We start from the raw sequence: 12,117 nt of genomic DNA, 5'->3' as shown, positions 1-12,117 counted from the left end.
CAGGGTAGTGGTACCTGGCAGTGCTGCCTGAGGACTGAACTGGATTCCTATCCTCCTCTCTGCTTGTCTCGATGCATCCTGACATCATAGGGGTCCACTAAGGAGGCTCCCTCTGTGGCAGCTCAACTGCTCTCAGCTGCAGCTTCTAGCAGGTGATTTTTATTAAAGCCAATTTCAAGGCATTATATAAAGCAAGGGTGGGACAGAGACCTTTCCTCCTAATTTAGCAGAGCTGTCAGATTAAAAATAAATAAGTGGGAATAGTAGAATTTCATGTATTTTAAAAATGCCCAAGTGAGAGAGACCTTGTGTTATCTGCTTCCCCTGAGAACTCAGCAAGGACTTAACATATAAACTAATCATATTTAGAACTGGCTGCGGCTGCTGCTATTAAAAACTATTTTTGTAAGTCCTCAGAAAAAGAATTCAAAATGAAATAAAAGCCAGAAAAACACAGACTGAGATCTGGGATGTTGCAGCTGGGAGCTTTGAAAAACCACTTAGCATCCACTCCCAGACTGTAGCCCTGGGATGGTCCATATTACAGTGTGTGATCTTTGTAAGAGCCCTCAGTCCCAAGTGAAACAGCATCACTAGCTACTTTTTAATTAGAAAGTATTATATTCTTATTACCTAACATGTGATTCTCTCTAAAAAGAATTCTGAAAGAATACTGTTTTTCTGAGAACACAGAAATACCCGTGTTATTTTAACAACTTTGAGACACCACAGACATTTTACGATAAAGGACATTTCCAGACTGCTGCTCTGCTCAAACACCCACCTTGCTATGGCAGATTTCCTAACTACCAAAAGCATTTCAGAAAAGCCACATGTTTTGTACCAGGTACAGCAGAAAAGATTTTAAAACTCATGTTAGTTACCAGAACAAATGAGATGAGAATTAGATTGCTTCTGAGTAGGATTAGCCAGGTCAGCTCGAAGTTAGCCAGGTGAGACTCTGTCATTAGGGGTTTGGACTGAAGTAAACCAGGAGTTCAGCTCCACTAGCACTGGTGGGACCATGACAACCACCCTTACGTGGGACACAACAGAGTATGCTGGGAAATATCAAACCACTCTACCATTTGCAAAATGTCTAGGGACCCAAACCCAAAACTAGGAGCCTAATTTCACAGAGGAATTGAGAATCCTTGCTTTACTATTTCTGTGCAAGGTAATTCTGTCCGGAGTAAATAAGTCCACGTTACTATATGGCCATCAGAGCCTCCTCTGACAGAGAGACCCCTCTGACTTTCCTTCACGATCTGTGCAATAGCAGTGTTATTTTGGACTTTTGTTTTACTGAGTACTTCCTAGAAGAAAAAAACCTTTGCCCTCCATCACTGCAGGTTACTACAAAGCATCCAACAATGCTGAAACAACTTTTGAGTCCTTAAATATTTCAGCTACTCCTTACAAGATAGGTCCCTGCAGTAGGAGCAAAAATAGCATTTCTACAGTGGCCTGTAAGAAAAAAATTCCTTCAATTATCTTCTGAATACAGCTACTTAGACAAAAATATCTTCCACTAATGCCTCCCAAAACAGAAATGGAAAAATGTTCTCTATTTGACTGCAGTAGAACCACACTTCTGTGTTGATCTGGTCCTTCCAGGCCTCCTAGAACTTCCTGGATTAAAATACAAATGGAGATAAACACTTCTTGCTCATAGTAACGAGGGAGAAGGCAAGTTAAGCATTAACAACAAAGATGTATGCAGCTGTTCTGTGGATGCAGAATTGCACTGAGAAGAGGAAGGGACAGTACAGCTCTTCTGACACGAAAGGTGCTAAGGAGAGACTATGATTCAGTCCTAATTATCCTACACCTTCTCCTTGAAATCCGTCCTTGGCACATGAAGTGTTTCCTTACTTCTTGTACCTGTATCCGTCCTTGACTGAACTACTAAACCCAACATTATTTACTGAGGCTCTGTAGCAACTGCCCTTGCCTGGGAGATCTTTGGCCTCAACGTGCTTAAATCACTCCATCTGTTCCTCAGCTAACCCTCCTCCTCTCTGGACTGAATGCTCTTGGCAAATACCAAGAGATGTTTATTCAGTGCCAGAGACAACAGTGCTGCAATCCTAGCTGAAGGTGCTACAGAGCATGTCATATGTATGAGGCATTTTCTAATATAATGGAAAGAGAGGAAAAATACTGCAAAGCCAGGCTGTGGAAAGCACAATATTGTATCAGAGTTCATAACTGTGACCCATCACAGAGGGAGTCCACCTGACTTACAGGGTTGGTTTGGTGGGGTTTTTTCTGTTTTTTGTTTATTTGGTTTTTTCTTTGTTAAATCCACATAGAGATTTTCTTCTGTGACACTAGAGAAGTTAGCTAAAGTTACCTGTAGTACTGTAGAATACCTGCTTAATAGTCACCAAGGCTATTGAGTTTTGATTCCAACTTTTTGAGGCTTCACAACTGACTCCAATTACAGATTGAGGATATCGCTTTGCAGCCTGAGCAAGGTAGTGAAGACAGCCTGAGCCTTGGACAGCCTAATTCTAAACATCTGTTGGATTTTTTAGTCTCTTTTGGGTTCTCCTTTAGTCTCATAGCTGTGAGCAGCTGTTGCCAGAATCATTCAGGATTTGTTAGGATGTTTCTTTACGCCATGGAAAGTTTTTATGGGCACGGTGGCTCTTTCACCTCAGTCACTAACACGCACAATCCCACTCACCTCACTAAGACAAGTTTGCAAGAACTCAGCCACCACTTGACCCCAGCTTTTAAGGTTAGATGAAAATCTCTGAGGGAGCACATGTTACCAAAGACCTCACAGAGCACAAATATTTGTGGCTCTCGTTAAACTGAATCAAGATTTACATAGCAGGTCTAATCTTCCTGTGATTCAGAGGCAAAGTGAAAAATACAGGAGGCAACACGATCGGTTTTTCGCACTTTAATTCAGTGGTACTTCCATGGGTTAATGAGCATGGAATGGACATTTCACGCTACAGGTACAATGATACACTTCCAAGGACTTCTTTCTGTGTTCCTTCAAGAACTTAAATTACAATAATGGAATAAATAACTCAGCTTGTTATTTTGCTGAACTACAGGACTGCTAAATATTTATAAGCTATAACGAAGTCCTGTTACTAAGCTGTTATTTTCCCTCTTGAATAGATTTCTCCAATGACTGTCAAACATCTTCACATTAACTTTTGCCAAGTGCAAGCTTAATAGCCCATCTATAGCTGGGAAAAAAAGATGAAAGCTGGCCACATGATGTTGAGTAAACAAACAGTCCCTTTGCCTCTGAGAAATACTTTCCACTAAACCAGTGAGGCCAGAGGACAGCTCAGTATCACTAAGTGGTCACTGTTTTCCAGAGTATCTACAACAGATTCAGACTTTGAGAACTTGGCTTGCCTATTCTCACTGCTTATGTGACATTTCTAAGGCCACCAGCATGTTCATCATACGTATACATCAGTGCAAATGAATTCGTGCCTCTCTGATTGGCATAGCCAACACCAATGCCCTGGTGGAGCTCCTGGGCATCTCTTGTAGTTATCCAGTGGCAGGAAATTTAAAGATCTGAGGCTGTTTAAATACAAGACGCAGGGAAAATTGCCAGAAAGATTCAGTCTGTCTTTAAATAACAATTTTAAATAATACAGGGTTAGGATTTGCCATAGGACAGCTACAAAGCTGATCTTGTAATACACTAGTTACAATTTTCTCCCTCTGAGGATATGACAAATCCTGAAAGTTCAGAGGCATACGAGTGACCCTATCCTAAAGTTTCACAGAGTCATGGAGAGGTAGTGTGGGGGGAAACATCTGGGAAAAGGTACCAAGGGCAGGCAGAAGAACAGAAGGGCCTCCAGCTGAGAAGCAAGAAGGCAGCGAGAGCAGGGGCTTAAAGAACTATGTCTCCAACGCTCAGCCAATTACTCGTGTCTGGCTATCACTGTGTCACCTTGTGATTGCCTCCTGCTGAAAAGTCCCTGTGGAAGAGCTCAGAGATGGCAGCACCTCCCCAGGAAGTTCTCTCAGCTCTAGGCCTGTAGGCTAGTAACTCCCACACTTAGAACTGCTTTTGTCCTAGCTTCAGCCCAGTCATAGCTGCGTTCTCACAGCTGCATCCACTGTCCATCAAACAGCTTCCCAGTAACATCCCCAATTTTAGGCAGTATCTTCAAGTTACAAATAAACAGATATCAGACTCCGGAGAAAGATGGGAAAGGAGAAAGTAAGATAGCCTAAAGACAGCCATGCCAGTTTCACTCTAGCTCAGCCTATTCGAATGCTGCTGTAAACCAAGGCAGCAAGGGACAGATGCGTACTGTAAGGCATGAATGAAGAGAGAACCAGGCAAATGGGCATAACCAGAGAACTAAAAGGGAAAGACACTTGATATTCATCAATACGACCTGCCAACATATACGGTGCAGCCCTGAAGGTCCTTCCAACATGTTCAAACATTCTTGATGTTTAAGCCAGACAGCTAACTTTGCTAACCTCAAGGGAGGTGCATATGTGTGCTTACATATGTTGGTGGGGTTGATCAACCTCTATACTTCTCTGGAGGAGGCTCAGGTCTCCCTCAGTCTTTGCTGAATACAAAATTAGCACCACCTCAGCTGCTCTTTATTTTGCAGATGTTAGAGCCATCTACTGGTTCTTACAGTTTTCTCAAGTGGCTGCTCTGGACAGAAAAGGTGGCAGGAATGCAGTCTGCAAAACTTGATCAGGGACCAAGAGCACCACAGTACGCCTGATCCCAACTGCTGGGATATCCACATGACTGGTTTGAGCCTGCCTCATTTCTCCCAGCACGACAAAGGCAGAGAGAACAATGTCTCAGTGCTCTAGTGCCAGTGACTAGTCAGAAGAAGCTATCAAGCATGGCAGACACAGCTTTAAAATTAAGCTTTTCTCCCAGCTCTTGTGGCGTGTTCCATTTGGGAACAGCCTGCCTCACCTAAAACAGCAATTTGTGCCCAGCTGAGCTCTTGTCTTCAGCTCACAGGCAGATGCAAGGCAGAAGCCTCATAGCTGTGCAGGGCACCTCTTGGCTGGGGTCAGGACAGTCATCTTCATACCTGAAGAACTAGAGAGGACTCTGAAATACCACACTCCCCACAGCTGCTGCAGCACTCCATGCACAAGGTGGCCTCATGCAGACTCTGGGAGTGAGAATTTTATCCGTATTTTCAACATGGGAGGCTACAGTACCACTGTATTGCACAATACTTTCCTATCCAGTGTCTCTTATGACTGAAGCATACACTAGGATCATTAACACAAGGGGTTGGAATTTTAGGAATCTTAAAATTAAATGAAATTTAGTTTTATGTTCATGTTAAATGACCTACAGCTCTGTCAAAAGCAACAGGTACCACACAAAGCTGTGCAAGAATCAGAGAGCATTCTGCTGCACTACTGCTGCCTCAAGGACATCCCCAATACTAAAACTGATCCAACAATTTAAGATTATTGCTCCAGTAATTTGCAGTTTTCTTCCCAGCCACATCCTACTACAGGAAAGACACATACACACACTCATCACCCCAAAATGCTTCACACAAAGCTTCAAACAGCAGCTAACAGAGATGGCAGCTGTAGCAGCATTACAGTACCTCCTCTGCTCATCGCTTTCCTGCTCCACTAGCTCTCTTCCACTGGTGATGGAAAAAGAGTTCTGCTGCATTTTTTTTGTTTGTTTTGCTGTATTTAGACAGAAATTCTTGAGGTCTGGGCTTAGGTCCTGGTCTAAAATTTGCTTGTACGTACCTCAGGAATATTGTCTGGAAGATTCAGGTTTCATGCCCCATTTCTACAGAGTACATAAACACCTACAGCACTCCCAACTGGTCAGTCTACATTTACCCCCTGTATTCATCCTCCAAAATTCACATTTATTTTTTAACTCACTCATGTCCTGGTTGGGAACTATGAAATTTGTATCAGCTGTGGCTCAGAATTTACTTCTGTGACAGTGGTGCTAATGTCAGAGATGCACAGACAATTTGCCAATGATGGGTTTCCATCCGGGATTTCCAAGAAACAAAGCTGCAGCTTTTTTAATTCAGCCAGGGAGTTTGTCCTAAGTGTTAGGGTAACACCAGATGCTTGTGACAGCATCAAAGCCCTCAGTGCTGAGAGAGCAGTGGCAGGGCTCTTGACACCACAATAACAAGTAGTTTGTTTACTTATTTCCAGATGAAGGCTCCTGACACCGTGCCTGAGTTGTACAAAGTGTCAGAAAGCAAACCAGTTTCACGTGACAAAATATTATGACCATTCAACTCTGATGTAATTAGCACAATGTTGTAGTCCCTTAATTAGGTGATTCCAGCAGTTTTTACTCAGTGGTACAAGGAGACTTTCTGCGGCAGAAATGGCAGCTTGGCACCCAACTGTGGTTGGCTTTTCCTGGCTAGATTCCTATGCACCAAACAACTCTTCTGCAGTCTGCTTCTCTTATCCCACCCCAGAGTGCTACGAGAGAGATATCTGCAGTGTTTGGGCAGGCACTGTCAGATGGAGCATTTAAAAAGCTGGCGAAGATACATCTCACTATTTAATAATCTGTGCAACTTAAAATTTGATTCTGAGAAAGCGCCAGTCATTGGAAATGGAGCAGACACGACACTTCATGCACATTCCTCATGAAAATACAGCATACTTGTTCTTTAGGATGATTTATTTAAAGTACAGGAAACTTCTATCTCTAGAGGCTCATTTAGTTGCTCTAGTGCCTAATTAGCAATTTGAAAGGAACCTCACCATACCTACCGTAGTGCTCTCCAGCAAACACAAGTCTGTTCCATCTGCAGAAATCTAATTCAAGAGTGTGATATATATGGAATCATCCTAGGTGAGACAGAGTTCTCTGTCTTCTACGTCAAGCACACCAGCATTGCCATAAGCAATCTTCACTAAGAAACTGACCATTGCCTTTAAAGAGCACTTTGATTATTCATGCAGGGAGAAAACAAACCAGAATATGAAAAGCACATGGAAGAATTCACTCTAAAGCAGATTTCTGGACAGATATGGATGCAGCATTCCACATATATAAGTCAGAATACTTATCACGTAGTTTCCATACTCAATAAACCAGAGCTTAATTCTTTCATAATTCATGTCCAACTAAGACTTGAGTACGCACCAGGAGAGGAGATGCGCCGTTTCCAGCCCACGCAGTCTAAGCCTGTCGGAGTGCTCTGGGAAAATGGATGCAGTTTCAGTGGCAGGATGTCAAAGGCAACAGCAGATGTGATGGATGGACTTATTCCAGCCTGCAACAAGAGAGGGAAAACAGAGCCAATAAATGTTAAACCTAGATGCCCTGGAGGGCAAAATACAGTGTTCATCACAGCACACCTCTTTCCACCTCTGATGCCTGCTCATGTAAGTAAGTAGTACATTAGTAGATACATATGGCTGGAGAGGTTAGAAAAGAGTGAAAATGCAGGGAAAACTGTAAGTTATTAAGAACAGACATGGATAACCCAGTACTGGACTCATACTTCACACACTACCACACGTATCTACATTCACAGAAAGTTTTGCTTCTTCCTATGAAGTTTGTCTAGTGGGATATCTAGTGGGAGGGAGACACATAATCACCCCAACAAGTCACCCCTCAGCTACTGTTTCACACAACTCCACGACTTATAATTCCTGTTCTGGTATTTAACATGTAAATAAAGGTTTTTCCTTCAGAAATTTGTTCGTACCTGTCCTCAGTAATACAGGATTTGGATAACACAACATTCTTCTCTACTTTTGTAGGAGTGGGGTCTCTTGTTCTCTTCTCTACCTGGCTAATTGATTTTACAAAACTTACAGAACTTTATGAACCTTTGAAAACTCTGTACCAGTGCCAGATCTCATTGAATTAATAATTTTGGCTGATTTAGGGAGGAAAATGTATAGATAAATACACGTGGCTCATGACTTCTAATAAACATAATAAAATAAACAAAACCACAAGATTTTTTAAGAAATCATACAAGCCACTGTCATAAAGGTACTCCAGCCCCCCCCCCCCCCCCCCCCCTCGGACTAACCCAGTCTTTCATGCAGAATTCAGCTGTTTTGAAAATAAAATTCATCAACAAAATCCAAAATGTAAACAAGGTTGTTCTTTTCTGTGTCAAAACCAATATTTTCTGCCAATCTTGCCACATCAAGAGATTTCCAATGTTTCCCATCTCCTCTCATCCACCGTGCAACAGAAATGATGTCTGCTTGGTCTAGGGAAACGAGACCAACATTCCCCTGCTACTTCACCAGGGAATTGCAAGATACTGGGCAGGGTACTGCAAGAATATAGGTCAGCTGACAGCGAGCAACACAGACTTGCCAACCTCACTGAAACTCATACCACTTAAAACATAACACAGGTACACTTTTATTCCTCTTCCCTTCTCTCTCTTTTCTCCATCCCATACCTCCTATTGCTGGCACACAGAGCAGATGCCAATGACTGCAGGCAACTGGGAGATCAGCTGGTCAGCAAGCACTGGTCCCAGGAGTGTAGGCATTTTTCATCTCGGTATTGTTACTGCCCCTTCTTTTTGCTGCTGTGACGTCCAGTTACAATATATTCATCCTTCACTGAACCAAGAACGTGGATATAGAGGTCCAGTAGTTTATCTAGGATCTTACCTTCTCCCTGCCAGCTCATCCTATGTCCCATGAGCATAATGGCTGCTGACTACCCTTGATGCTGAAGCCTCTTCTCTACAAGATGGCAATTAGTCAAAACATCCTTCCTAAACTAAATGGCAAACTAAGCCTGATGAATAGACACACAGAACCCAAGCAGCCGAGTGCTGCTCTGTTCCCGGTTTTGCCTCACTCTTCCTGGAGTTACTTTGCTAAAACAAAGAGAAGACAGCCAATACGTTGGCACAAACCACCATCTCCTGCATGAACCCTGTTCAAATTAACCTGAGCGGCGCCTGTTGGCTGAGCAGTCGCAGCAGGGCCCCAGTGGGAGCACACGCTCTTCCAGTGGCAATGAAATTAAGCGAAACAGGCAACTTACAGAGCAACAGCTCTGAAAAGGCCAAAGCTAAAGTCCAGATTATACACATGACAGGTGATAGAATGCATTATTGTTCTGTTTAGGACTAGGAAGAATATTGAAGAAGCCTTAGGGCTTCTCTGATAAAAACTGCAAGCTTCTTATTAATCTCCAGTGTATCTGAGCAAATTTCAGGTGCCGGCATCAGTTGATTTCTACAGCAGGGAAGCCAGGCCTGTACAACCCAGAGTCAGGAGAAGCAGCATTTTCAGACACTTCAGTAACACATGAGCAGGGTTTTCCCCTGCCTACCAGGGAGGGGAGGGGAAATAAGGGACCAGAGCATAGTAAAGACCCTCTCTTGTGTATTCTCTGCTTGAGGTTCAATAGGGTTATTTCTATGCCCTTACACACAGCAGTGCAGTCCCTGGGAGAGGTATTTACTCATAGTCTGTCTGCGCCTTGTTGGGTGCACCACAGGGGGAGACTTATCTCAATCAATCCCCTCTCCAAAGGGTGTTCATTACTCTCTTAAAGTGTATCCAAGGTGCTCACAGTGCTCATAACCATGGTAGTGTGCAGCAAAATTTAATTCGCTTATTTGAGATGGGGTAAATCACATTTCCCAGAGTGATATTCAGGACAATAAGCTAAAGATCTGTTTTTCACAGCTTCACATTTCTCTTTCAAAATAAAAGAGAAAGCTTTTTCTGCATGATGCCCCCTCTGGGCACAGTCCCCTGATGGGCCTTTTAGGAATCTCTCTAATTTGGCAGTGCAAAAACTGTGCTCTAACAAATGTATGTAGAAGCCATGTCTGTGCTTCTCTTGCTGTGGACCAGGGAGACATCAAGCTAAACAGTCTGGTTTTAACTTTCTGTCACATTAGGAGAGAACAAGATGGGAGCAGACAGGCAGTTCAGAGACATCACTAAAACAGTTTTTGCAAAAATAATTCCCAAAACAGAGTCTATTATCATTGCAGCATTACAGTAGTTTTGGGGCATTGTCTCTGCTCCAGCTAGGGAATTTACACTGCATTCAAAACAAGTAAGAGGACCCAGGCTACACTCTGAAACCCATCACAGCGTGAAAGGCAAAGCCCATGGCCAAGCAAAAGAAAATAAATTCACCCCCAGCCATGTGAGCTTCTCTTCTACCACTTTGAGGGGTGCTACCTTTAAAGGCTTTGCACGACCAGCCAAATGTTAACACTTTTAAGGTACAAGATCAGAAGCTGCTCAGCTTGTTACTGGTAGCATTTTGTTATAAGGGACAGCTGGGTCAAGCTTTGAGCTTGCCTCTAGGGATTTACACAGACTGTTACCATTTAAAGCAGATGAGCAGCTTACTGGACCTAAGCAAAACAAAAAGCTCAGTATATAGAATTGTTTAGGACTGGTATTTCAAGGAGTTGGGTGGTTTTCTTTTTATCTGGGTTTTGGTGTGTTGGTTTTGGTTTTTTTTTTTTAGTTTGAAGGTAGTTTCTTGTCTGTCCCCTTCCCTTTAAATCTCAACTGCTGGCATTCAGAACAGCTTCTTATTACCACTGTACTGATCTGTGTATGTTGATCTGCATGATGGAGAAGTACCAGAAATTAGCACTTGCAAAAAACAAATACAAAAAAATCAAGCATTCCCCTCTAGTCTGACCTATTAAGCTGTTTCCACAATATTGCAGCATTGCATCACCTTGTATGCTGACCTGATCTCTACTTAACACAATGCAACTTGTCATAACTGAAGCCACACATCCCAAGGCAGACATGTGTCAGAAGACATCAGACTTGTAGTTTCAGATCTCCAAAACCCCTTGCAGTTGCCTTGTTCCAGTCACAAAACCACAACAGACAAAACATCTCACAAAGCTTCTTTTGTGATAATTTATATCTCATTATAAAAAGGGATTTACATCCCCCTAAAACTGCCCTCAAACACTGCAGCTTGTCACAGCCCTCCCACCACCCTTGGGAGCATGAATAAGCCAGCATTATGACAGGAATAGAATGTTACAAAGACAAAATAAAACACAACAGGAAAAAGAAACGACATGATGGCTTCTTCAGATAAAAAATACAGTCCAAAGAAATGCAGCTACATGGGCATACAGAAACCAGCCCTTGAATCCCAGCAGTTCTCAGTAAAACCTAGCACTGCCCCCTTAGCCTGCCCACAAAGATAAGAAGCATCAGCAACCTGCATAGCACCCTCAAGTCAACAAAAATGGTAAATCTCCAAATCTGCCAAACACCAATGCTACTAAACAACTACTCTACATAGTAAATATATAAATAATGCTACTAAATACCTTCTACTCACCTCTACCACCCAAAGAAGAATGAACCAGACCACTGAGGCAGGCTGATACCCCGCAGGCAGGTGGTAAGTGAGGGTATCCAGTGAGCTACCCAGGGGTAGCTGCCCACAATGGAGAGGTGAGTTTGCACCAGACAGTAAGGGAGGAAACACTTAAAGGACAAGCTGTTTTCTGGCAGCATTAAAACCTACACTCAATCAGCAAAACAGACCAAGCTATATGATCTGATGGCTCTAGGGGAAGCCACTGAAGTAACTGGGTATTCATCTCAGAAACACTAATGGTCTCCATGTTGGCCAACACACCCTGCAGCATGGGCCAGATTTCTATTGCCATCTATTTGTTAAGGAATGGTAAGAAATATTTTTAGCATGTTTTACCAGCTCCTCTTTTATCACTGAGCTTATGGAAGCCAAGGATTCAGTTTCTCTAGCTCATTTCATGCCTGTACAGCACTGCACACTCAGAACTCTGAAAGAAGTAGAAAATGACACAATTGATTTATTTTAAATCTTGATATACACATGCCTTAGGAACCTTCAACAGACAGGTATAGTGGGGCTGAGCCAGGGAAGCACCCTCACTGAACTAGGAGTAGGCAACACATCACAGAACCTTACCAAGCACTCATCCAGGCACCAAAACATTTTGTTTTGAAGAGCCCTTCAAATACAAAACAGCACAGGCTTTTAGCCACTTTTCTTGGGAGGCTGGCTCAAATAGACAGGTACAAGGCAGCAGGTGTACTCCCAGCAAGCCACAGCAGACAACCTGAACTGTGTCAGGAGAGTCTTTT

The sequence above is a fragment of the Gallinula chloropus genome (assembly GCF_964237585.1).
Source record: "Gallinula chloropus genome assembly, chromosome: 8".
NCBI lineage: Eukaryota > Metazoa > Chordata > Aves > Gruiformes > Rallidae > Gallinula > Gallinula chloropus.
Note: the sequence above shows the minus strand (reverse complement) of the source record.